Here is a 26,788-nt window from a genome sequence, read left to right on the forward strand (position 1 = left end):
CCTTTCGGGGCACTCCGTCACGACGACGCCACTCTGGACGCGCCCCAAATATGGCGTATTAAAATGTGCGTGTGACGTATACGTCCCGTCCGGTTTGTATTGGTTTCCTGGTGTTTTATTTGTGCAGAAACGGTTTTCACTCATAAGCGGCGGGGAACGCGTTCACATTTGCAATTGTAAGCATGAATGTGAGTAAAAAGCTGGAGCGGGACATTTCTAGGCCACACAAGCACAGGGAACTGCACACATGGTGCTTATCTGTTTCCCTCCGAGGCCCCCAAACATGTTATATCGGCGTCTCTCACTCACACACACAACGCACGCAAGCCACCGAGGTATCCGGAGTAATTATCAGGCTGTTAATGATTGCCGTGCATCAGCAATTGCTCCAGCCATTCATTACGGGAGCTTCTTCAGACCCTTACCAGTCCCAGCGGGGCTGCTTATCACACAGGCCAACACTTGCCGAGCGATTTAGCCACACACGCACACAAACGCACAAATAAAAAGTCTGCGGTTGAAGTTTGACAAACTCCTCCCACCCACGGCGGTTGCGTATCAGTCAGAAGATTTTTCCAACACAGTATTCCCTCGTTTAGTGTGTGTATGTAGGGCGAGGGGGGGGGGGGGGTATCATGGGAAGCAGGGCCAGCAGATGCTGCCGCTTCCCAGATGTTTTTGCCCAGCTATGTTCACCTAGGGTAGAAATTCAAGGTAAACGTTGCTCTTTACTTGCGTTTGTTCCCGTCCATATTGTTACCAGTTATGTAAGCGCCGGGTTTAATTACCCAGTAAGGTTTCTTTTAACTGTACCCGAGATGTGCAGGTGAGTAACTGAACAACAAAGAGAGAGAAAAAAAACAAAAAACAACCCACCTGCAATTATTTTTAAAAGGCACACAAAAGTTGGGCGTTAAAGGCAAGAAAAGACACGTTTTTTTTTTTTTTTTAGTGCTGTTCTGACGTGAGGTAATGCAAAGTGCCGTGGAGTGGCAGTAAAATTGCACGCCTAAGCCAAGCAAATGAACAGAGATTAAAAGTAGGTAATGGGTTGAATATATGGGAGGTGATAAAAAGTCATACTGCGAGCCTCACTTCAAATTGCTACATTTATTTTGGCCGTATTTTCTCATTACATATTTGTGACATGCTCGTTTGGGTTAATCACTGCAGTTGTTATTTTTATTTTTTTAGAAATATGCATTCGAGCCATCCCCCCCACCCTCCATGTTATGACACCAAAATATATTTTCTTAAGTAATGTATAATTATATCATCTCAGGAAAAAGTTGGCGCTTCAGCTATTGTGCAGGTTAATCACCACATTTATTTTACATTTTTATCTCTACATAATTATCTTGATCACATTAGAAGTTCCTGTAGATTTCTTTCTTTACTTTCGCCATCTCGCGCATCATAGAGGTCAGAGGACACAGGTGATAGGTTAAGCGTGAAGTTTTTTTTTTTTTTTTTTTTTTCTTATTTCTAATTTATCCGATTGGTCTGACGGGCGTGGTGACGTCATCGCAAACCTGTCCGCTGTCCAAATTGGCATTGATGCGCACCTGTGGTAGGGAGTCGGGCGACGGTCGTAACTTTGTGACGCTAAAAAAATGTTCGCGAAGTCAAGTTAAAGATGGGAACGTTGGAAGAATGACGTCTCGAACGCGCGTGACACAATGTCAAGTGGGACGAAAGTGACGGAAGACGACCGGCGGGTCTCGGCGTGGTAAGCCGTCTTCACCGCTCCCCTTATATGCGCCAAATAGTCCGAAATGGTTTAACATCAAACCAGACTTTTTTTTTTTTTTTTTTTCAATACCACAATATGTCGTCATTCAATGTCATTTTTCTGTGATGCACCCTCTTAAGAACATAACGAGTCTCCTAAAACCGGCGAAAATGCAGAATTTCCAGGGCCAGCGTCTCCCCGCAGCTGTTATGATTTGATGAGCGTCAGACTCGTAACCTTCATCGTCATCCAGTGTTTGTTTTTTTTTTGTTTTTTAAAAGATTCACTTTACTTGGAAACTTATTCAAAACAAAAACAGACGTGTTACACTGACGTGACTTGGTTTGAAATTAATTCAAAAGTTAACTTAAAAACAAACCACCTCGTTAGTAATTGAAATTCTGCCCTGGATGGAAAAATATTGCCCTTTTTGGAGTAGCCCCTTCAATCCTTAAAATAGTAATGTCATAATAAAAATACATTTTGGTTAATGAGTCACTTTACAGCGGCATAGCCGTCGAGCGTTGGTGTGAGCATACTTTTTATGTCATATTTCCCCAAAGCAAAGCAGGCTAAATGCTGCTTCACTATATTTATTTATTATTAGACCAGTTTTTTTTTTCTTTCATGTATTCAGGACTTAAAGCATTTCGTGATTCATGGACCAGTAGCAGAACTTTAAAATCTACTCAAAAACTGACTGACAAGCCAGTGCAAAGACTTTAGAATCGCAGTTGGAAAATTAAAAAACATTTTGTTTTTCTTACTGTGAAACTATTTTATCCGGGAGGGGAAAAGTGCTGGAAAGTATACAGTGAATTAGAGCTGGGAAAGTGTGGGAGGAGTCTATGACGGAGGCTTTTTTCGGGGGGTGTCGTTGGGTAAAACTGCCTCCTTAATGGTGGCGAGTCGAAAAGAATCAGCCAGCGAAAATGTTCCCGATGTTTCTCACACTAATGGGATGTGCTGCCTCGCACTGCACAATGGTTCCATTAAACGGCAGGTCAGGAGCAGGAAGTTGAACGCCTCGTGGAAAGATGGAATTTCAGCTGCCCAAGATTAAAAGCCCAGAGCAGCCGGGGCCGCTGGAAGTGGAAACGAATGGGGGGGGGGGGATAAAACTATCGACGAGGAAGTGTGGTTGCAAGATGGAGGTGGCGGGCGGCGAAAGTGTCGGTTCCGTTGTAAATAAGATCTCCCAACTGGGTGCTTGGCTCCGGACTGCCTTTGTCTGGCCTTTAATGGTTTACCGGGGCTGGGAGAGATAGATTAGAGCACAAGAAAATATCGGCTTTGTCTTCAGGCTCAATTTATCTCCCACTTCAGGTCTGAACTTTGTTTTCCTGGGGGGTGATAAGGGGAGCCTCACGGGAGGTACCACGCAAGCAGTACATTCTCGGTGGAATTATTTAACTCTGGTTAGCAAATCATTTTCAAGGAATTAGACCGCTCTCGACTTGAACGTACATAACCGTGGGTGGTGTCCTATACGTGTTCAATCAGCAGTTGATGATGGTGCGCAATAGAATATGATGACATATTTTGTATACATTATAATGTGTAATCCCGATTGATGCGGTACAGCGTGGGGATGCAAAGTCGACGTGTCGGGTTGCGATCCTGCCCCAAGTGGAGAAGTTCGAGTATCTTGGGTCTTGGGAAGAATGGAGCGGGAGATGGACAGACGGATCGGTGCAGCGTCTGCAGTATCGGTCCGTCGTGGTGAAGAGGGAGTTAATTCGAAAGGTGAAGCTCTCAATTTACCATCCGATCTACGTTCCTACCCGCACCTGTGGGCACCAGCTTTGGGTCGCGACCGAAAGAACCGAGATCCCGGACACGAGCGGCTGAAATGAGTTTCTTCTGCAGGGGGTCCGGGCTCTCTCTGGTGAGGTGTTCCGCGCATGTCCCACCCGAAAGAGACCCAGGACAGGTTCTGGGTATCCTAACCCAAAAAAGCAGTAGAAGATGGATGGATGGATGGATGGATGGATGGACGGTACATTGTATGTTAACTCAAGCAAGATGGATGGATACATTTTTTTTTTAAAAATTCCTTAAAAACACGATTTAGCTTGTCTTTGTGGATTTATAAACTCTTTGCATCTTAAGATCCACAATGCAATGTTGAAAATGTATCCCGCCCCCTAATTTTAGAATAATTACTTTTTAGGGTTACAGACGGTAGAGCTCATGGAAAAATATATGCACATTTAAAATATGTCTTCACATCAGGGTTAGGGTTCCATTTTCAGAGCGAGCAAGTCTTGGCTCACTTTATTCAGTCAAAAGGTGTTAGCTTTGCATCAGTTTTGCGCAAAATTCGGTTTTGTAATAAAAAAAATGAGAACTTCCAGAGGAAGAAGCATTTGCCGCAAATCATCCCCAGCAAGATCAAACTGTTCTCTTCAATGAAGCCACGGATGGGGAATTTCTTGCTTCTTCCGCCTTCACGTCGCTGCATTCAAACACCCCCCCCCCCACACTTTTATGCGTAAGTCACCCAGATCTCAATATGTCCGAGATTTCATCATCAGTTGACTTTTTTTAATATTTTCGGCAGTTCTTGAAAATGGGAACCGCTCAATTTGGACTAAAAGAGGAGAAAGTACAGTACAAATGTGTGTTCAAATACAGAGCGAAAAAAATACTCAAAGCAAAATGTAAAAATCGACTTTGGGAGTGTATGAGATAGATGTGACTTGCGTATGCTCAACTTCATGAATCACCGTGCAGCCTCGCGGGGAAACGTATTGCGCCACATCGGTTTGCACGGCACGGAAGGCTGATGGAAATGATTCATATATTTCCATGAAGAAACTGCTCAAGAAATGTCCCTTTCCATTGGACAACAAATAAATCAGTGGTTATGGATTGACTCATTTTCCATTCATCCATCAATTATTGGGAAAAAAAGTACTTTGAAGTGCTCATCCTCATTAAGGTCATGAGTCTTGCCTAGCCGACCTTAAGATATGAGACTGAGAGCTACGTAGTTCTCATCTGTGGAGTTGAGCTTTAAACTGTTTTATGTATTTATTTTTTTTAATTATTCTCCTTATCCTGCACTACATAAGAACTAAAGTGCCAATTTTCGACAGCAGGTAATGTGGCGCACTTGTTAGGTAGCGAGCTGAGGCTACAACCCCCCCAAAAAATGCATCTTCTTTCTGGCTAGTCCGCTGGCTTGGCTGCTTTAGAGCGCCTTGTTGTCAGCCATGAGTTTGCGCACATCACCTAACAACTGGCGGAAGAGGAAGAGATTAAAAATAAAAAAATTTTGAGAATTCTGACACCACAGCCAAGTGTGTTGTCCGGTGTCCGAGCGTGGAAAAGCCCCGTGACTCTTCGTACAGTTCACATTCTCCGTCCTTGAACGAATATTAAAAAAAAACCAAAAACGATGAGTGAGGATCATTTATATTTTGAAATGGGGGTGCCATTGATAATGAGCAAACATGTTTGAAGTAGTTGTTAATGAGTGTTTTGAACGAGCGCAGCGTTGGCTACGCTTTGATGCGGCACGGCACAACGGACAACAAATCGGGCGCGTAATGGCGCTCGGAGAAGGACCGGACAGCGCAGTGAACGTATTCGTTTCATCTGAGCGGTAACAAGGGCCTCTTTTTGATGTATCGCGGCTGAGCTTAAGCGAGCGTTTGATGCGGATGGTACAGCGTGTTATTAATCGAACCCGTTCATATTTTTCCAGCCGTATCCCGATTGGTCCTTAGCTGTGTTCCCGCCGGTTTTTGCGGCGTTCACCCCAATGCGAATGCTTCTGTTTATTTACCCCTCTTAATTGTCCAAATATATGAAGAGCAAACATTTTGTGAATGCGGTCGCGGCGTCAACAACGAGCACCTGCGTGTTTTTGATGGCGCTATGCTAATGAAGCGCCGCGCGAGCGGATGAGCCCCGCAAATGCGAGGAGAGGCCTAATTAATTTTCAGATTTGAGCTTTGATGTGTCTAATTGCGCTAACTTCCCCAACTTCATTAGTCAGCGAGCAGTCTCGGCGGACGGAGAAGCCGAGTCCCTGCGGTTGGCTGGCAGAGGTTTACCTGTGTATTTTTAGGCCAAGCTATTTATTATTAGAAGTGCTGTGGTTGCTTTTGCATCTCAGAAAAACCTTAAGCCAATAACAATTGATCTCTGCGGAATATGCTGTTTCAAATCATTACGCGTACGCTATTGTATTATTGTTATTATTTTTTAAATACTCGGTGCAAAGCAGCGTTCCCCCTTGTTGCGTTGCGGTTCTTCCCCCGTCGCTGGCTCAGCCCAGCAAGATTGATTACAGAGTAATGATTGTATTTTGCAATTGAACAGTACGCGGCTCGCTTTTTATCCTGTTGCGTGGCGATAGCTGTCCTGTGGCGGAAAAAGGAAGTTCAGACAAATTGATCTGGAAGTGAATTTCTCAGGCAAAACCTCTTTTTTTAATTTGTCATTTTGAAGTCGGCTCCAAAGTAAATCTCCGAGCCCCAAGGCCAGCCAATGGTGTCCTCAGTGATGTCTTTGTGATGGGAAGGCATTTACCACTTCACTCGGAGTGAGGTGTGAGTTGCGAAAACTTTAATTGCAGCGTGACCCCAGACAGTGCAGTTCACCGAACAATACTTAAACGAGTCGCGTCGCTGTCATACAAGTCAGGTGTCTTAGCAATGTGCTGTTCCGCTCCACTATTCCATTAAGCTAACTTGAGGCAAAAGGAGAAAGCGAGCGCCTTGAAGCCGCGCAGGCCCCTTTTCTTCCATTTTCTTCCCGTGCATTTATTTCCGCTGGAGTGAAATCTTACATGGTGTGGCTCAAAGTAGATTTTGTTTTCGTTTTAGGCAGTCTGGTGGAGGAGCAGATTGGCATATATAAATATACATGTTTGAGAAGTATATCTTCCGAGCTGATAAGGAGACCGCGTTATCCGTAGCACATCAGCATCAGACGTCACATTGGCCAGCTGCTCATCTAAGCGATTTTTAGAATCCCCGTTGACACTCAAAAAGTTAATGAGCTTGCCAATGTTTTAAGATGTATTTCTACCCACATCTGCGTTGTGGATTGCAGTTTGGCGTGAAGAAGGCTTTCTCCCGCCGGGCTATATCACAAAGCACATTGTTTCGCCACGTCCTAAAGCTTCGATTAATTTAACTCGAATAATGTATTCTGCACAGGAAAAAAAAAAAAAAAGAAGCTATAAATAATGCTTGATTATGATGCTACACTTCCGTGAGTTTACTTAATCTTTCCTCAAGGACACTGACATGCAAGTGTGTCCAGATGAAGGCTAAAGTTTTTCGTGTCAGGATCTCTCTTCGGTGACCGACCAGAACGGCTCCCAATCACAAGCCGGCTGTCAACGTTCACGTCAAATATCCAAGTTTTAGTTGTTTTGCTGGTCGCTGACATTGCGAGAATATACATATTCCGCGCCCGACCCCAGAGTTAGATGCTGTTGAGTTGTTGTATATCACCCCGAGTGTAATGGTGAAGGAATTTATTGATTTCACCCTTGAATGGTGTTGAATATGCAGCTGTGTACAAGCTGTTTCATACAAATCAGGGCCCTTCCAACAAAGAAGCAATTTTGTAAAAATGCAAATGATACAGGTGACCTTGCCCACCGTGGAAACAAGAGCAAGCAGGTGCGACCGTGACGGGAAAATATTCCTTCTAGGAAACCGGGACGCATTTATCCTTTCGGCCGAACCTAATAAGACTGTCGGCGGGGCGGGGGGCGTGAACAATCGTGAGCATTTTGATATTGACATTTTAATGCAGCTGTGTCGCTCCCAGTCGAAATATCTGCATAGAGGCAGTATGCTGCTTGGGGAGGGGGAAAAAAAAAAAAAAAAGTCAATAAAAATGTGCTAGTGAATAATGGATGAGGGTGTGAAAGAAAAAGAAGAGGTGACGTATTTGTGTATACCGTCTGCTTCATGCGACAGGGAGTAACGGCTGTTACCATTAACATGCAGACGTTCGGAAGAAAGATCCGTCTTACGCAGTTGGCCTTGGTCTGGAATCTCGAGCTACATCAGCCGGCTTTCTTTTCTTTGGTTTTTGGGCACTGCGGCCAACCAGATGCACGTTGGCAAAAGTCCGACAGGTTTGCTGAAACCCAACAAAAGTGTTAAAAGAAAGCCCCGCACGATCTTTCGGAGAGGTCTTCCTACTTTTACATATTCCTCGTGTAGTAGCAGCAAACAAATTCATTCATTCATTCAATCAGAATATACATGTATAGAGTGTATAATGAAACATGCATATGAAGGTGATGCGTAGGAGTCGTGGCACCGACCTCGTTTAATTACTCGGGGGAGAAGGAAAATGAAAGCAGAGAGTCTGGAATAAATTCTGATGAGTGTGCATCACAAACTGGGAATCAAATGGATCTCAAACTCGCGTTTCTGGGGAATCCTGACCTTGCGATGACTTGAATCAACACGAAATTTGGCTGTCAGTTTGAAACGACCAATAGAAATGGCCATTGAGCTTTTTTTTTTTTTTTTTTTTTTGCTCCTTTCTAACAATGCGTACTTGTAAATATTCAGACTCTGGCAAACATTCAGAGAAAGGAGGAGGAAATTACAGGTTTTGAGCTCCATCGCACAAATGACTGGTATTATGGCGACGGCACGGAATAAACGAGGGGGAGAAGTAGGAGGAGGGACGGATGGGAGGGCAGGTGTGAAGGGGTGGATCGCTTCAAAGGGACTTAACCTCCTTTTCAACCCCCAGTGAGGAGCGTTCATCAGGGAGATGTTCTCGGTCATTCAGTGCATGTGTCCCCCGTCCCCTGCATGTACAATTTGGAAGATGATGGAAGTGCATACGCCAGCGTTGCTGGCTATTGGTTGTCTGGCCCATTGAAAGTGTGCGAAAGGAGAACAGAATAAGAGCAGATGGCCGTCCGCGTGTCCTTCATATCCATATTCGACTCCTCATCCTCCAAATCTTCGGCTCATCAAACATCTGTCCTTCCTCACAACGAGCCTTTTATTGTCACATTCGCGTCCACGCCAGCCGCCGGAATTGCTGCGATTGTTGCATCCAAAACTTCCAAAACCAGATGCTGAATGAGTCGGCACCCAATTGTTTGATGAGAGGTTGAAATCATACCCCTCCAGTCCCTTGTTCGAGTTGAACTGCTCCCATGTGGGGACACCTGTTACACTTAAGCGGAGTATATGTGCGATGTGTGATCTTGTTGCTTGTGAGGACTTGAGAAAATCATCCCCCAACCCCTCAGACTCACCCGATGACACTGTTACAATGGCGTAGAGGATGTTCCTTTGAAGACTCAACGCAATGAAACACAATCACGGTCTACTCGGAAACAAGACGCACATCACTGGAGGCAATTGATTCCAGTGATTTATTTGCTTGTACTCTTTTGTCCAACAAAGTTGTCACGCATCCCTCTCATCCGTCATGCATCAGGATGTACATCGGTCTGCAACGATCCAATTGGTCTGGGCGATTTCTCGTCACGGTGGCGGCGTTGCGAAGACGAGAACGCTACCTCGCCAATTTCATGGCGGAGCAAGAAACTCCCCATTAAGTTGACGTAAAATGTTGAATATAAAGCTAGTCAATTATTTTTTTTTTGTGTCACTTGGGACTTGTGGAAGACTCATAACTTGTATTTGCATTCGGAATGTGACCATCATGCTAAATTCTTAACACACGAGCATGTATAATTTCAATCGTGTCCTGACAACTTTGTGAATTCTGTTTTTGCTTGACCGGTTCAACGTTTATCTGAAATGCGGCTCTGGGGCTTTTCTTTGTTACAGTGTACTTTGTGCAGAAATATCAAGCTATGAACCATGCCAGACTTCTAAAAAGCTGTTATTTTAGGTTTAATAGAGTTGGATGGAAGCAAGAATAAAATTCAAAGCGTCCATTCTCCATGTGAGGACATAAAAAAAATTGTGATTAACTCCTTCGACTTGGTCGGACTGTAGCCGGATATGTGACTGTCAGGCGAGTATTTAGTACTGGTGCTAAAAACTGACCGATATTAACAGTTGGTCAGCATATTTGGTTTGGCATTTGGTCTGTGTAATGCCCAGACCTTAGTTTCAACTTTTTAAAGGTGAGAATCTGTCCCGGTAATTAAAGTTGTCATGATCAAATTTGCCAACGACAGTTTAGCGGCATATGGAGGGCTGGAAAAAAAAAAAAAAACCAAAAACAAAAACCCTGCTTAATCAAAAAAATGAACTCATATCTTTCTCCACTTGGCTGTGTCATGTTCTGGAAATTAACTCAGGGGACCTGAGGTTTCAGGAATAAAAGAAATGACAATTTGAAAATTCTTTATCCTTTTTGTCAGAACAAATCTCCAGTTGGGAGGAAGTGAGAACTGGATTTGTTTCTGAAGAGAAAAGAAAATGTGCACACCAGGTATCAGGTGGATGCAGTTTCCTCCAATCTTCTCCATGAAATCAGGAAAACTAGAATCTACAACCTACAAGGCAGTGTTGGAACATTTGATGAACGTCAATGATTGAGAACTTTTTCATTGGCGAAACAGATCCAGGGAGCGGCTGAAAGTCGTGACCATCACTGGGAGGCTGTTTCATCCAGATCCGTCACAACTTTACGAGGGTCACGGTAAGTCGACTATCAGCTTTTTAGTATTTAAAATTTATTTATTTATTTTTTTATTTTTCTGGCAAACTGGATTCTTTGGAATCACATTAGGGTTAATGTTTGCGTGAGTGTTTAACCCTTAGATGTACAATTGGGTCATGACCCGGTGAGGTTGTTTTCTTGAAATATCTTCGGACTGAAAACTTCTCATTTCATATTCCAAGTAGTCCTCAAAAAACGTGTTTTTTCCATAATGTCGTTCACAATTGTAACTTACCTTTTATACATTTAAAAAAAAAAAAAAATAATTCTGTTTTTGTAATACTACCCCAAGCTTCCGTAAGTGGGTCAAAAATGACCTGCGTGCATTTTCTATGGAATCCAATGGGAACCGCTGATTCTAATCAACTTTGGCTGTCGGCATTAAACCAACTGTGGACCACCACCATAAACCATGAACACTACTCTTCTTTCCTCATCCAAGGTATCATGGCTGAAATGCAAAAAAAACATAGCTGAAATGGTCCGACACATGCTGGGTGATGAAGAGGCAGTAACGGGGTTGGACTCCAAATCTGAAATTTCTGATGAGGACCCAGACAATTGTCCAGGTTGCAGTAGCAGTTGTCCATCTGGAAATCCAACTGAACAGGATCAATTTGACCCAGAAGATTCCTCTTATGTGTCCTCTGAAGAAGAAAGTGTCCAAATCATGTCCAACAGAATGAGTCGGAAGGGCTCTTACTGGAACGGGTTTCCTCCCACCCAGGGCAGAACACAGAGCCACAATATCCTCAGAAGACAGTCAGTGCCTGTACAACGGCTTAGCACCACTGTCTCACCCAAAGATTTATGGGAGCTCTTTATCACTGATGATAGAATCCAAGAGGTGATGAAGTGCACAAACTTGGAAGGACGGAGGGTAGCAACAGCTAGCGGAAAAGAATGGAAAAGTGTCACCAAAGAAGAATTCGTGGCCTTTATTGGATTGTCCCTGCTTGCAGGGAGTGAGAAGAACTGGGATGTATCTATCCGTGAGTTGTTCGGAAGTCCTCTACATAATCCCATGTACAAGGCTGCTATGGCTGGTGGAAGATTTGAAGACATTCGCCGTACCTTGCGCTTTGATGATAAGGGGACCAGAACCTTCCGCCTGGAAACAGATCATATGGCAGCCTTCCGCTATGTATGGGACCTGTTCCTGGTCAACTGGAGACAGCGATTCATTCCCAGCGATTGTCAGTCTGGTTGAACGGCTTTTTCAGGGGTAGGCGCAAGTTTCTACAGTACATGCCAACCAAGCCCGCCAAGTACGGCCTAATGATCTTCTGGGTTTGTGATGCACGCATCCCCTATGCAACAGATGGTATAGTTTACACGGGGAGACAACCAGGGGAAGAAGTTCAGAAGAATCTGGGAGAAAACATTGACCGGATGGTTGGGAACTACATGTGCAAGCGCCAAACACAGAGGTGGCCCATGGTGCTGTGGTACAACATAATTGAGATCGGCACCTTTTTCCGTGGCTCAGCACCCAGATTTCAAGAGCGACATCACCAACGCGCGACGGCTGTTCCTCAAAGGAGCTCGTCACACCACACAGGAGGAGTCGACTGCCCCCCAACGGCAAACCCCGATTATTGAAGCAATGGAAAGGTGCGGGGTGACAAAAGCCACGACCCAGACACACGGAAGAAGTACACAGGGCCAACCAAAGAGGGGAAAAAAAAGTGTCAGATCTGCCCAAGTAACAAAGATCGCAAAGTCCAACGATAGGTGTGGGAAATGCAGTTTACCTGTGTGCAATGATCACTGCCAGAAACGGGTAGTTTGTCAGAACTGCGTACAGTGATGAGACGAGAAGGCAAAACAGGGAAAAGAGAGAGGAACCGTCAATCAATGACTGGACACATACAGACACGCGCACAATGGATGCTCACATTTTTTCTATTGCTGTTCTGGGTAATTTTCAAAAATGTTAAAATGTGAAAAATAAAGATATTTCAAACATGAAATCATTCTTGTATGGTCCTAAATATAATACTAAATATTACACAAGCGATTATTCGTAAGCAAAATTTTGTAAAAAATGCATTGTGGGTCATTTTTGACCCCACTTATGGAAGAGTGTAGGGTCCAGTCACTCGTGCATCTAAGGGTTAAAAAAATAAAATAAAAAATCAACTACCTTTTTTTTAAATGTCTACTTTTTGCTCCCACTTTCCATTGCGCAAAACCCTTCTCCACCTTCAACACTAATTGCACCTTTTGCCCAGTCTCACTCACGGCAAAGAGACTATCAAACAAGCCTTTGGCAGAACGGGGATGCCACGAGCATCCGAATGAATCAAATTGTGGGAAAGCCTCCCAGTGTCCAGGCTCGGTAATTAACTGTGTCCATCAGCGGGGTTGCGGCTGTCGGCCACTGATGACAGTGCCACTTTGCCTTTTATTCCATTCCAATGGTTCAAGTTCAAATGTAATTAGAATTGTAAGCCAAACGTACGCGGCATCACATTTGCACATTTGTGATTGGCTGACGTACAGCAAATGTGTGTATGTCGGGCTTTAATTACATCCAGGTATTAAAAAAGAGCAAAACGGCACAAATGCTAGTAAATCCCCTTTCCGTTTGACATAATAGCTCCCTCTGAAACTTTGCCTGCAGCTTTAAGTAAATCCAGGCTGATGAGTGTGCTTGTAAAAATAAAGATGACATTCCACTGCAATGATATAGGATTTAATTTCGGAATGTAAGGCTTTTCGACGAACTGAGTTCAAGCGGTCTCATTTGAAAGCTCAGAAGGTAATAGCTTGATGGACCAAAGTTACTTCTGTCATTGGGAACGGTTGCTGTTCGTACAAATTTCACCTTTATTCAATTCTATGGTTTTGTTAATTTTAAGACTGGAAATGACGCTACGAGATTCCAGCGATCAATTGGTACCCCAGACTGCCCCCATCCTGGGCACTGCTAGGAAGTGGACTCCGCTGACTGCAACTGAACAGGCAAAGGCAGCACTTGGGCACAAGGAGATCGTTGGCTGAGTGCAGGCGGGGAGCTGTGGCCTTGGGCCCGGTAGACCAGGATGGCGCAAGTCCACTACTGCTGAGCAGCGCAAGCTGGCGGTTCGGGAAGCGGACGCAAAAAGGTGCGGCCAAGCAAGGGCAGTGGATGGCCTGTGAAGTAGTGGGGGCAAAGAAGATCTCCTGGAAAGAGCTTTGGGAGATGAAGGCATTCAGGGCAAGCGTTACTATGAGAGCTGTATATGACATCTCTTTCTCCAACAAACCTAAACCCAGTAGTAAGCCAAGTGCTTGTTATTCCCAAGTCCTGCAACACGGAAGCACGTCCTGGTTGGTTGCAAGACCGCCGTTACTCCTGGTGTCACAACCAAGTACTGAAGTGTCTCGCTGGTGTTCTGGAGAACAAGCGGATGAGGGTGAAACGCCCGCCCTCCCACCAGGGAGGAGGAGAGTCGAACCGGCACACCAACAAGCCACCACACAGCAGACAGCTGGGCAGTGCACGAGACTGGAAGCTGCCGGCAGACCTGGACAAGAAGCTCTTCTTTCCATCGGAGATTGCAAATACCACCCTACGACTAGCTCTAGCGCTTTGGCCTGCCTCTCTCAAGCTTGTCTACACCATCGAGCTCACAGTGTCCGAGGAGGCGTATGAGCCGAAGCGGTTGAGGTATGCAGGACTTGCGGCTGAAGCGCGAGAGCAGAGGTACGTCCGGTGGAAGTTGGCTGCAGCGGCTTTATAGCCTCCTCAAGAGCCAGCCTACTCGGTGAGATGGGAGTCGTGGGGCAGTCAGAGATCTCTCCAAGACCGTGGAAAAGGCCAGCCAGTGGCTGTGGATAAAGAGGAAAGACCCAAATCGGGCCTTCAAGAGAATTGTAAATCGGAGGGTGACAAATCTGTTTCAAACAAATGACCAGCACTCATGACTGAAGAACTTAATACATTTCGTTTTGAGTGTATACGCTGCAAATTATAATCAAAAAGCCATATTAATGTTGCCCCTCCTGAGGATACAATCAAAAAATGCAAATACATCTGAAGATGTTCGTGAATGAACTGCAAATAAGGAGCCCCCCGGCGTATTTGCATGTCTTGAAACATGCTGTACTTTACACTCGAGGGACTCGAGAATTTTATTGGGGCACGACTTGGTGGCCCAATCATGGATCAGCCTCAGTTCTTTTCAAGGTGGGGGGGGTATGTTTTATGACAGTCACCCAAAATGACGGTCTCCTGCCATTATTGCTGTTGTGCTCCCCCGTTTTGAAGTGGTAATTATTTTTAATGCAATGCCTCTTTTTAAACGTTTAAAATGACATCTGTGTTCCTCCAGTCTCTCCACCGCGATGTTTCATTTGTATTTTTATTTTCCACGCAGGCGTTCTCATATGCCATTAATGTGAAATTAATACATCTCTGTTGCCTTTTCCACTCGACCAGATGGTGACCAATGGCATCGTTCCTCGGCAACATATTAAACACGGGAGCAAATGGAAGCTCGAAATGAATTTCTCGTAAATTACATTTCATATGTAGATTGCAGTTAATACAATGGCGTGTTTAATGGGGAATAAGAGGAGGGCGCCCAAAAGGGACTCGTGGAGAGGAAATTAGAGTGTCGGGAGATGGAGGAAATGAAAGGAAGAGGATGAGAAGCAATGACGTGCTAAACTAGAGGGAGCCAAAGCCCTTTTGTCCGTTATGAACGTCACACGGGTGACTACCACGTTGTTTGCGGGAGAATCGAGATCTGTGTCGTGCCGTATAAAGTCACCTTTCACAGCTCCCCACGAGTCCTTAAGAGAAATGATTCACACAGGTGCCAAATAGACAAAGGAGCGGGCTGGAAGGATCTAGGATAGGTTGATAGTCGTAACCGTCATTCTCCAAGGTTCACGTAACACTCGTGACGTTTAAAATGGTGATAACCCTCAAAACCGCGATAGTCATTTTATTTCAAGATTTGGTAAGCTGCGAAGGGTCTCGTAAATTATTACTCATTTATTACGAAGTGTAAAGCGACGTCCCCATTATTTGAAGCTTTTTTTTTCCCTTTTTTTTTTTTTTTAATAAAACACTTTCAAATGTAGTAACTACTTACAGCAGTGACTTGAAGAAAGCTGAATGTGTTTTTAATGGCAATGGAACCACTGCCATTGTGGATTGTCTTGTTATACAGGTAGAGTTTAAATTCAGTTATTTAGTCTACCGGTGGCCAGTGTAGTTCCTGTAGACTGGGGTTTTGGTCGTGATGTGTGCAGAGGAGGTTTAGACCAGGTGAAGTTTACGGAGGCACTAGTGAGTGATTCCAACAGGCAATGTTCTGGTAACGAAGACGGCGGGTGACAAGACTGCAGTCAAAGATGGAGTATGGGACGTGAGGAGTGGTGTACGGGTAGTAGGCCAATGTTGCGTAGATTAATATGTGATGACCATAGGGGGGGGAAAGAAAGTAAAGACCCAACTGACTTTGGATAATGTAGATTAGGTGACCTTAAGAAGTTTGAGGTTAGCCAGGAGTTTCATTTCGACCTTACGGATGTGAGAGATGAGGTAAGGGAGATTTGAGGTTGCCAGGAAGGGTTGGAGCTGAGTGTAATCAAAGTCAATATTACATTTCCGAAAAAAAAATGATTCCAAGGGGGAGAAGATGGATGATGAAGAGCAGGGGGTCCACGAGAGAGCCCTGTGGAACACCTGTAGTGACTGTAGAGGGGGCTAATGAATGGAAAGTGAGATTTTGTTTTTTAGGTACAAGTGGACCCAATTTAGGTGGGTTCACGCAACACCAATTGAGGGGATTCTGTTCTGTTAGAATGAAAACCTGCCCTTTGTAGTCAAAAGTTTGTATGTTTTTGAAAAGTACTTAAACTTCACCCATGAATTTTGCAAGGCTGTGTGAGAATATTTTTCTTTGCTTAGCCTCCCTTCATTGGAAAGTTTTTCTTTTTTTTTTTTTTTTCTTCTTCCATCTGTACTCTTCCAACCCAGCAAGGCGGCAAGCCTGTATTTACAGTATGTGTGCTTTTCTAAGACCATGTCAAGTCTCAGCCCATTGATGTTTCTCTGCTCCTCCGCCGAAGGAGCAGGCAGCGTCTCGCGGCATCTGAGCGTCCGCTTCAAAGGAAGTATAGACGCGCGCCAGACAGCCGCGACTCATTCAAAGACCTTGACCTGATTATGTTTATGCCACCGAGCTATAGATGTGACGTGCGGTGAATGTGACATGAAAAAGACACCAAAACACACACCCAAGTGCACATCCTCCGTGAGACTCTCATCGGGGTCAGGTGCGGAGTGCGGCAAACGGCGAAAGCGACAAAGACGAGAGGAAGACAAGCGGAAAGTGTCCCCGAGGGATCGGGCTGACAGCTTGAAACTACTCGCGCGCACAAACTTTAGACATTCATACCAGACTGCTGTCATGGGTGATTTCGTGCACCTGTGGCCCTGACACAGTGAAAATAGTGCAAGAATTTTTTTTCTTTTTTTTTTTTGGGGGGGGGGGGGGGGATAAGTTTTCCAACATGGATTTCAGTATCAGAAAAAGGTTTATAGTTTAGGATTTTGACATTTGATTTTTAGTGCTTAACTGGTACAACTTTGCCCCTAAAGGTCATATATGAAATTGATTGACAGGCAAAAACAAAGAACATTTTCAGTCGTTTTTTTGTGTTTTGTTTTTTTGACGGTTTAACTTAAATGGCCACAATGCAAATGTGGCTTCAAACCCCAAAATGCCTTGCTTTAAGTAGCCTCAAACTACACCCCCTACTAAGAATTGGACCGTTTATCTGCAAGTACTTCACTGCTTTCCAAGGGACTTTTCAATGAATGCCCTCATTTTTTTGCCGCTATAATACGCTTTTTCAAAGCCACTTCTACATGCTGCGGTTGAGCCATTACCTTGACTCACCTTGGATAAAGTTATATCCCGAAAGCACACTTTTGCGAAAGTGAGATTGATTAGCGTGTTCCCAGAATAATGGCAGGAAGCACAAAAGGACACCTGTTTACATAAGTGCACTTGTGCGATTATGAATTTGTGCTCTCGTGGCGAGCCGGAGACTCTCGAAATGTCTTTGACACAATATGAAAACCTCGCCCATTTGGAGCCAAGGTTGTTAAGTAAATAGGTGGGAGCAGACAAGTGAATTATACGTGAAGTTGTTTGTCAGATGCAACTTGAGCAACTTCTTAAAAAAAAAAAAAACTTGGCAACAATGTCAGGTAAGGTCTCTACGTACCAACTTTCACCGGATGCTTTTTCAATGACCCCCGCTAAAAGGTTAGATTAGCTCCAAGAATATCAAAGCCAGAGACAAAAGATTTGGATCTTTACTTTGCCATTCGACCCGTCTACAGAGACCGCATACGGTGTAATACCACAAACTGGTCGATCCTTCGCGACAGAAGTGTAACGTTTACTTCCTGAATGAGTTGCATGCTGTGCATTTGAAACAACCACTGAGTTTAGCGTTATCTTTTTATGCTAATACATAATGGGGAAACACCATAGGAATTGGCCAACTAGCAGTATTGCTTTAAGCAATAATCCATTACCTGAGCCACTTATCCTCACAAGGGGCACGGGAGCATTGCGCCTATTCTAGCTCAATTTAGGCAGGAGGCGGGGCACGCCCTGAACTGATTGGCAGCCAATCGCAGGGCACACAGACACAACCATTCGCACTCCGCCAATCGTAAAGGCAATTTTGAGTCTCCAATTGATGTACAAATGAAGAGTTTGTTTTCAAAACGAGAGACATAGGCATTTTTTTTTTCAGATTTACGAAACTCGCGCCAAAATTATCCATTCGGAGCTGGATAAATTTGGCGCGAGTTTCGTAAATCTGGAAAAAAATGCCTACGTCTCGTTTTGGGGGAAAAAAAAAAACTCTTCAAATGTTTTTGGGATGTGCAAGGAAACCGGAGAAAACCCACGCAGGCAGGGTTGAGATTTGAAACAGACTCTCTAACCAATTGTTCACCGTGATGTTTTAAGAAACAGATTTTTTTTGGGGGGAAAAATAGTATCATAACAGAGACGGAAAACACTGTAATTTATTCTTTATCCTCTGTGAAGAATGACTAGCATTAGTGTGGTACCGAGGGGTAAAGATGACCTGTGATGTCTCTGCGTACACGTGTTACCGTTTGCCTTCTGCTGTCCTCAGGTGGCCAGCTGAGCACACCAAGAGCAGCAGCGCAGTGGCCATTCAATTGAATTACTTGTAAATTCCATTTATGTTGGTTCTATTGATCACTGATGGATTGGATGCGTTGGTTTTTTTTTTTTTTGGTGGTGTGGAGTGTGCTGGAACAGTTTCGTGTGATGGCATTTCTGTTAATTTCATTTGGGGAAAAGAGCCTTGGAGATAGAGTTTTGAATGACAAGCGTGGTCACAGAACAAATTCAACTTGTATCTCGATGCGCCGGCGTCTTTCTCCCCGGCGAGCTCCCACCACTGCCGCGCGGCAACAGCTGAGCCCAGGTAGCAGGTGCAGGCACCGTTTTATCCGGGACATGCATGTATCCCCGGTGCTTGTAACTGTAATGGAGCCAATCCTTCAGGGCGGCGCGTGTCTCTCCCAAGCAGCTTGAGGTCTGAATGCTGGGGGTGCAATTGGCTAACACGAGGGGGCTTCATTAACCTCCATGTTAGCGGACGGTTTTAGCTTTGACAGGTGCCAGATGTGAGCTCGGATGGTCTGTCTCAACGTACAATGTGGCACTGCACGTGAAAATGATTTGAGTTTGAGTTTCCCCATTTATTATCTCGTAGAATAATTGCCTTCACGTTATTCTGTATTCTATCGTTAATTTTGGGGAGAGGCTTCAAGCGGTTACATTTCAATCCCAGTTGACACTGATAAACTAGAATGTTGAATGTTATGGCTTGTAAACCAAACGTTGTTGCCTTTTCAAGGTCTCGTTAACTTAAAGCAAATATATAATTTGAAAATATCATGCTGACGATGAGCATCGCCTACAATCATGGTTTTAGAACTCTTTAAGCGGCTACCATTTTGAACACAGGAGCATCACGTAGACAAATACGTCAGCATCGGCAAACCCAGGAGTGCTCTGAGATCGACTGACTCCGGTCTAATAGAGTGCGTAGTCCAAAGCAAGCATTTAGCTATTATCTTGCAAAAAAAAAAAATTGGAATAAATTGGCAACAGAGATTTATGTGTGGGCCAAGTATGACTGTTTTCAAAACCAGGTTAAAAACTTTTCTATTCTTAATTTCTTTGTGACTCTTAGTTGCCAAAGCAGTAACAGCACATTAATCTCAATTTGACAATCGAGTTGTTGATGCACAACTTTTTTTTTTTTTTTTTTTTTTTAACATTTTGTCTTCATTAAATACAGGATTATAAAGTGCCAGATTAACAGATTTTACATTTATCCCCTATTCCGTTTCAATTACTGGTTTGGCCCTTAACGTAAGAAAATGGGCATAAATGTTTGCAAATGTTTCATTTTGATCAAACAAAAGATGAGTCAAAGATGAAGCATTTTTTTTTTTCTGTTTAAATTGAACAATTAGTTTTTAATGTATTCGTTGCTGCACCTCAAGTGAACTCTGCAGCATTTCCATTCAGCATCAGCTCTTAAACATATATATATATTTTTTTTTTCCCGCCAGAAACTCCATTCTGTGGTTACACGCGAATGTTTCCAATTTTCAACCTGCAACAAGTCTTATACCTCAAGGCTGGACTGCTAATGAGTTTTCATACAGTATGCGCAGAGCAGTGGTCAGCGGACTCAAATATGTATCTTATTAATACCAGATTAAGTGTGTTGTGAATGCGAGCCTATTTGCAAATGTGATTTGGAGCATGAGCTAGTTATATAGTTCCCTCGCGTACTGTCAATATTTATACAGTGGTCACTGTTCCGCCTGCCGAGATTTATTCCCCCAAGGGAATTAGCGAGCCGTGTGCAGCGACGTACGTTCACCATTATGACTAACATGAATCGCCCGACTTCCATCAGGGTTTAGAGGCTACGCCAATTAAAATGTCTTCAGAGTTGTGGGATGAGCTCATTCAGGGACGGGGAGACGAGAGGGGAGCATATAATTTCTTGCGGCACTTGCCCTTGGCTTAAAAAAAAAAAAAAAAAATATGATATGCCCATGTCAATTGTATCTCCCGGTGTTTTTAGAAAATACACATTTTACTGGGGTTAAAACGTTTAAATGTAGTCTTGGAGTTGATGCGGGGAAATGTCCTGCAGAGATGACCTAATGATGGGCTATTTTTTTCATTTTTTCAAACTGAATCCCTCTCAGCAAGTGTTCTTTTCAGGGTGCACTTAAAAGGGGTCCTTCATGTTGGAATGTCGGGGCCAGTGAAGGTCATACTATTGGCTGTCACAATTTAAAAAAAAAAAAAAAAAAAAAAAAAGTTTGCTAACCTTCAAAGAGTCAAACATTCACAAAGAAGAATGAAAATGGTTTGACATCTATTGCGTATGCTTGAATAGATTGTCATGAGGACTTTGATACGATGATGAATGAATATATTTAGCTCCTTGTTGACTTTCACAATGCCAGCGGTTCATGTTCCTGCGTTGCCAAGGTCCCAAAAAGTCATTCTTAGTTATAGCTGCTCTTGCCATCATAAACATTCATTTTCCATGTCAGGATAATTGCTGTGAAAATGTCTTGCTTAATTGTGCATGATACCCGGAATACCATATGAGCACGCGCTACATGGAAGCTCAAGCTCGATCTTTGGGAGAGGCGCCGTGCAGTATTGCGGTCGACTTTTAGACCAACTCACCCTTTTGTACCCAGGTCAGCGGAAGTATTATTTGTCTCTTTGCTGGACCTCCAAACAATCACAGAGAATTTTGGTCACACCGCTGGTGGCAAATTCAAGTGGTTCAGCTTTTGTTTGAAAAGATCTAAATGTGGAGTACGGTACCGTGTTTGTTCTATTGTTCAGTTCTGGTTTTGGTTTTTACTGTGCAAAATTTGAGGCAGTCTTCTGAAGAAAAGGTGTGTGACATTCTAAATTTAAGCTGCAAAGCGTCAACTGCTTTATTTCAAAAGCCCCCCCCCCCCCCCCCCACACAACCGTGGTAGGGATTTCTGAGTGTGATCGTAATCTTATCTTTTGAAGGCATTTCACCTCTAGGACCTCCATAAATAAGACTAATCTGAAGTATTGCGTTCTGGCTGCGTCTGATAAAGCGTCTAACTTTGTTCCTTTTGTACTACTGACTGCCTCTTTTTAAGCAGCCTTTAATCATATGGCAAGGTGACCTGCCGTCGTGGTTATCGGGCTCACCCAGCACATGCCGATCTTGACTTGCCGAGCATGCCCACGCGCACTGCCTGCCACCCCGTTGTGCCATATATATATATATATATATATATATATATATATATATATATAATATGCAGAGAACACCTGCAGTGGTTTATTTTTCGGAAAGTTTGAATTGTTATATAACACATTCCCCCCCCCCCCCCATCGCCCCTCCTGCTGATGCCCAGGGAACTATGCTGAGACTCACTGTATGATAATGTATTTATTCCACCATATTGAAATTCTGCAGACAGAAATCCAATACAGTACTTTTCAAAATATGGTCCCCACTTTTGGAATAATGCCGGCTTGAACATAAACACAGTAACTTTGAATAGACTTGCGCAAGAACCAGACTGTTCTTTGGAAAAAATCCAATGTGTGACTCTCCATCTTGAATTCTTGAACAATGACTCGCTCGTGGCAAACGCTTTATCTCGTCGCTGATCTTTCGCGATATATTTGAAGGTGAAGAATGGATTGTGCCGCCGTGTCAGACACATTGTCACTCACTTGCAGTGTGCGCAAGTGGGATCTATTTTAAAAGTACACTCCACGATAGTACAGTATTTGGGGGCTCATAAATAAACAAGGACGCCTCAGCCGTGAAGATCAATCCGGAATGACCGATCGCAATGTAATCTGCGTCGTAATTACAAAACTGGGGAATTATCCTCTGCTGCATGCTAATCTCTCCACCCCCACTCGCTTCTCATCATGTTAGGTTTCCCAAGCTTTTTCAAGGAAAGATTCTCACACATGTAATCGCGCGCGGCACATGTTCTCGAGACTTTGCCTCGTTTTTAAGAGCGTGGGAGCGGGATCTGCCGAGACGCCGTAATTGATAGACTTTGTCGAAACACGAATGGGTTTGCTCGTTGACGCGCGGCTGACTTGTGAGCGCAGCAACACCTTCAAAAGCCAAGCTTGCACGGGTGTGTGTGCTCAGCAATAAACGACCTGCGTGTGTGCAAATGAGCACAAATATTTTTCAAGGCAATGAGGTTCTTCTATTCTTCTCTCTATCGCTGAAACACAGATAGGTATACAAACGCATACATTTGCATTCCAGTTAATCCCAAAGGTGGAATCAATGCGGAAATACTTGGCATCAGCAGTATGATGGCCCGCTGCGGCACAGCTAGCATAGCAATGAGCTTTCAGTAATTTAAGCCCGGAATGGGAACCATGTAAAAGAAAAGTGGGAAGGGTCAATACTGGCTATCGACGAGTCCATGAAGCATAGTCTTCAAAGCGGTGCCCCTTTTTTTTTTATGATTGCTTTTAGCAGCCCAGCAGGGAGAACGGTCTGACCGAGTCTGTCCGACTTGTACCCTTGAATCCTAATGCCGTGCCCTTGAAAAGTAGCTTTGTTGTGCTCGACGAGGGGATTCCAGACTGGTTGGCTTCGGCACGTACTATCGTTCACAAACGCTTAGCGCAGCAATACACGTCGAAGAGCTCGGGGCCGGCCCGGCAAGACCGCGAGAATCACAATCGATGACGGCCTTTCAAAGTCTTCGGCTAAATAGCTTATTGTTTGCCCTCATTTTCCAGTCCCTTGGTTTTAGCATCTGTTGAACGGTAAAATGGACTCCATCAATGAAATGGCGCTTATTTGAATGAACCATTTCCCAAGCGTTTGTAACGAGTAACGGAGAATGGCTTACTTACAGCGGACGTAATGGATTTGCGTGTGATTTCCCTTCGCTTGTTCAACGTCCTGATATGACAACTGAAGAATGGATAAATGTAAGTGAGGGGGATAAGCCAAAAAGCGCAGGGAGCACTTGAGCCTTCTTAACACCGGCGAGGCGGTATCAGACAGCGCTGGAGCTGAATAAACTCAGATCAAATTCAACCGTAATCCTGCAGGAAAAGTCAAATGTGGCACTGCAGGCACGACGGGGACGAGGTAACTTGAAAGAACACCGTCAGTATTTTTTTTTTTTTTTTTTTTTTGCTGAGAACTCATATTTGATCATTTTAGTTTGACCTGCGTTGGGTACCTGGGCCTTCGGCGGGGGACTTACACGACTTAATGCCAGCACTATTGCGTCGCAATTACAGAAACCAAACCTCGACGGCTAGCTTGCCTGCTTGTCTTAAAAAATAATCCATAAGTATGTCTATCAACTATTGCAAACTGAGGGGGGAAAAAAAAAAATCACAATTTCAAATTATTCGATCAAATTATTTGAACGGTGCTTATGAAACGGTCATGTTGGCTGCAGGGTTGTGTGCGTGTGTGTGTGCGTGCGTGGGGGGGGGGGATTCTCATTCTCTGCACACTTTTCACATTAACTCTATTGACCTGACTAGGCAGAGGGGGTACGCTGGCCACAATCTCAGCAGATTGATTTTGGCCGGGGAGTGAGTAAGGCCATTGATTTAATTTCTCGGGCCATTCTGTTCAGGAGATCATAGCACATACAAGATTGGGTTGGCTTGGATTTTGTTCCACAACTGGGTCAAAAACGGTTGGCTCGTGAACGTTGTGTATTGCTGTTTACCTCTGGAACCGTTCTTGTATTGCTAGTTTTTACCCACCACCAGATAGGCCACAATATAGCCATTTCTTGCCTTCGTGACTCGCCAGTTATTCGTAATGACTGAATTAATGAGTTGCGCAATGAGTCCATTTGCCTACAATTTTGAAATATAAAGTCTGGTTGCTCAGAAAACCAGGACAGACGTTTAGCGCTCGTAAGGTTCGTCCTACCGATTCTGGCCGATTTTTGTTCCCTCCCTCACAGCTAACTGTGAAGACACTTTGAGGCCACGTCTTCCGCACAAGCGGGGTAGTCGCTTTGCCTTGACTGCCAATTATCGCCCAAGCAGAGGGCTAATTAAAGTTTGATTAAGTTCACGTCGTTGCGGATATGCAGAGTGGGGTGTTAGAAAGGGTCCCGCGCAAGATCAAACAGCGTCTGCTCAAGGCAGCCGCTGTGAAATTGAATTGTTGGCTATTATCAACCTTGACCCCAAATACTACGGCTCCCCTATGAACGCAGCAGCTGGGAGGAAAATTCACTTTTGGGTGAGGAAAAAATAGAGCTGCCGGCTTGCGTCGACAAAGGATGAATCACTAACAAGGTCTACAAGGAGTTTTCTATATATATATATATATATATATATATATTTTTTTTTTTGTTGTAGTGAGCAGCATATTAGCAATCTAACAAAGGAAAATATCCATTGTGTGGAAGTGTCTCATTTTCTCGTCTCCCGGTGATGTACTATTTAGGTAACTGCATCCTTTTGGGAGGACATTTCCGAGTAGGATGAAGGACGCGCTGCCCCCGATAGGAAGAAGCGTTCTGTTCTTTTTGTCCTGCAGGTAGCGGGCGGGCAGGTACGGCGGTTTCCATCCGCCGAGCGTCCCTCCCCTTTGGGCTATGTTCTCTGTGAACTTGACACGCGCCACTTTAGCAAAAGGGGCGGCGGGTACGGGCGTCTTACTAATTCATGGCCCACTCTTGCATATTAATGCGGCACCTTTTCGTGGCAAGCGACATATGCACGGGGCTGCTCCGGGTTGTATTTTTAATAAACAAGAAGAAGGTGCAGGCAAGTCGGGTGGAAGAGCAAAAGTCGGTGAATGATTTTGAGGGCGGTTGCCATGACTTTGGTGCCGGCTGCTCTGGCAGGTGACTTGAAGTAATTATAAGAAATGGCATGAAAAGACTCATTGCCTTTCAGAGATGGAGATTGAGGAGTTACATTACACACGGCGTTCATATTCTACTCCGATTGGATTTGTAGTCATTCCTTCATCCCTGGTAATAATTTGCTGGACACACCACTGGTTAAGAATTGACTTTCACGGCAGAGTTTCCAGGTGAAGTTGAAAAACGTTTGGTTTCTTCTTTGGCTGAATTTAAAATGCACTCTAGTGGTACACCAGTTGTTTTTCCACTTTTTTTGGTACAATATATCGAACTTTTTGTCCTAAAGTATTTCTCCTTTATGATGAACTCTCGGACCGAACCTATTTTAACGTTTGTCTATGATGGAGGTACTCGCAGTGAAAAGTTTTAGATTAACCCTAGCCCCTTCAAAGCTCATTATTTCTCTCACTTGTCTGTCTTGGCTCGTAATTCTATTCTTTTTTTTTTTCCTCCCCCGCCCTCTCTGCATTGCTTGCACAGCCCCGCATACTCTGTTGTGCTGTTCTCGCACCTCGATTTGTCATTGTCGGTCACAACTTTGAAAACCGAAGCGCTGGGACACATCGATTGCCGCCGAATGAGGGCCGGAGAATCATGTAAATGTAAAATGAGGCTCGATAAATGGAATGATGTGTTCCCCATGCTTAATGAGTGCGTTAATGTTGTCCTCTGCCCGTCTGCTTTGAGGATGTAGAAGCACGGTGACTTTTGGCTTTCACTGTCGTTTATTGACGCCTCAAAAAGACAGTTGTGAAAGAGGCAGCGGGGTTATCGCAATATCCTCCCGAAAGCGGAACAAGCGCGGTAATGAAGACTGAGTCAATAGTTGAAGTACCCAGAGATAGGCAGTGTTATTAAATATGCAAATGAAGCTAATAAGGGTATCACGCTGCCATATTTTTGTGAGCCACGGTGCTCATCCGTGACAGTGTCAGGCATCTTGATGAATTTAAAGTTACGCACCTTTTGTTTTTACATGCCACGTTCAACATTTTCAATATGCAGCCACCGCTTTTTGAAAACCGAGCATTGTTGTAATCCTGAGGAAAAAACAAAGAACAAAGAACCAAGCCATTCTCATCGTGCAGAAAATAAGTGCCACTCTTATTATTCATTCCCGCACTGGAATGTTTTCAGAAGTGGCGTGGAATCATTCCACCGGTTTGGGGATTGTGAAGCATTAAAAGTATTTCGAAAATAGACTTGCACGGATTGAAAAGTGGGGAAACAAAGTATAATGCCAGGATCGTGACAATGTACCCCATTTTTTTTCATGGAGGGGGGCGCATTCTGAGAATAAAAGGAGGGGTGTCAGGATTTATGAAAGTAACTGGGGGGTGTCGGTTACAGCGATTTACCCTAGCTGGCGCGGTCTGCTGGGAGCAGGTAGTGTATTTGGGTCAGCACGTTGCATCATCAGCATTTCT

The 26,788-nt window shown here is 44.1% G+C and overlaps 1 protein-coding gene across 5 annotated transcripts in view; it reads left to right on the forward strand.

The window, feature by feature from the left end:
• Positions 1-1,503: 1,503 nt before the first annotated feature.
• The window catches only part of focad (focadhesin), a 369,017-nt gene continuing 343,732 nt past the window's right edge, over positions 1,504-26,788 (forward strand). For 3 of the 5 annotated variants that reach the window (XM_061808831.1, XM_061808830.1, XM_061808832.1), the window contains exons 1-2: positions 1,504-1,729; positions 10,275-10,354. The gene's annotated coding sequence lies outside the window, so the exon portion shown is untranslated. The remainder of the gene's footprint in view (positions 1,730-10,274; positions 10,355-26,788) is intronic. The other 2 variants (XM_061808833.1, XM_061808834.1) reach the window with 1 other exon arrangement.

This window comes from Syngnathoides biaculeatus, chromosome 21, assembly GCF_019802595.1.
Source record: "Syngnathoides biaculeatus isolate LvHL_M chromosome 21, ASM1980259v1, whole genome shotgun sequence".
NCBI classification, from domain to species: Eukaryota; Metazoa; Chordata; class Actinopteri; order Syngnathiformes; family Syngnathidae; genus Syngnathoides; species Syngnathoides biaculeatus.